The 1,345-nt window shown below is 36.1% G+C and overlaps 1 protein-coding gene across 1 annotated transcript in view; it reads left to right on the top strand.

Annotated features, from left to right (window-relative positions):
* LOC108510139 (L-gulonolactone oxidase-like) overlaps positions 1-1,345 on the top strand; it is a 15,935-nt gene that overhangs the window by 1,468 nt on the left and 13,122 nt on the right. The window lies entirely within an intron of this gene.

The following is a 1,345-nucleotide window of genomic DNA, read 5'->3' as shown; positions in this document are numbered from 1 at the left end:
TGCTGCTCTGTGCCCATGCAGAAAAACATCTCCTGGCATAACTACAGACACTTAGCCCAGTCTAACACTGTTCCAAGTCTTTGCAGTCCCCTCCCAGCCAGGGGCTGGGAGGCCCCAGAGGGCCCAAGGGGCTCCGAGCCCCTTCCTCGTGGCTCACAACATGGCCACCTCTCCAACAACCCAAACTACAACTCATCTCTTCCGGTGAGCTTGTGATATGTTTACATTTTTGCAGGAGTGCCCATTGGGCAAAACTTCAAAACTTCCAAGGGTTTCCACCCCTTGGGGTCTACCACTTTTCAGCCTCTGGGGAAAAACCAAGGTCCAAACCACCACAGACGGGATCGGGAATGAGCCGGGAATCGGGATGGGGAAATCCCAGCGCCGGCGGGAGGGGCTGGGAATGACCAGCACGGATTAATTAAGGGCAATCAATTAGTTTTTTTATTTATAATTAAAATTACTATTAGAAATATAAATATTATTACTGTTATATTATTGTAATATTTTATTATATAGTACAATATAATATTATGATTAAATCAATTGTAATTTATTTTAATTGCTTTTAATTAAATAATTGCCTTAAATACTGACTCTTAATTAATCATTCTTAATTAATCGGTTAATCAATTAATCAGGAATGTTTAATTAAGGGAATTAATTTGGGGTTTTATTATAATTTGTTATACTATTTTATTATTTTAATATTCTATTTTATTATATTCTATAATATTACAATTAAATTATCATTTAATTATAGTTTATTATAATTTTTTTTTACTAATTTTTAAACTAATTCCCTTAATTAATTGCCTTTAATTAATCAGTGCTGTAATTCCCGGGAATGCCCCAGACCCTCCTGCTGGAGCCCAGGGAATGCTCCCGGATCCCCTCTCGCCCGGAGGACCCTGTTCGACCCATCAGGGAATTAATAATTAATTAATTAATTAATTAATTACAGGAAATTAATTCAATCCCTGCTGGGCTGAACAGGGTCCTCCAGGTGAGATGGGATTTGGGAATGATCCGGGGATCGGGATGGGGAAACCCTGGATCCATCAGGAGGGTCTGGGAATGACCAGCAGGGATTAATTCAGGGAATTAATTCAGTTTTTTATTATATTTTATTATTAATATCATTTTATTATATTATATAATATTAAAATTAGATTAATTATGGAATTAATTAATTAAGGGCAATTAATTGGATCAGGATGGGGAAATCCTGGCTCCAGCAGGAGGGTCTGGGAATGAAGAGCAGGAATTAATTAACAGAATTAATTCGGGTTTTTATTATAATTTATATTATATTATATTATATTATATTATATTATAACGAATT

Source organism: Lepidothrix coronata, unplaced genomic scaffold, assembly GCF_001604755.1.
Source record: "Lepidothrix coronata isolate B3197 unplaced genomic scaffold, Lepidothrix_coronata-1.0 Scaffold502, whole genome shotgun sequence".
Classification (NCBI taxonomy): Eukaryota; Metazoa; Chordata; class Aves; order Passeriformes; family Pipridae; genus Lepidothrix; species Lepidothrix coronata.
The sequence above is the reverse complement of the archived record's forward strand: the minus strand, read 5'-3'. Positions and strand labels throughout refer to the sequence as shown.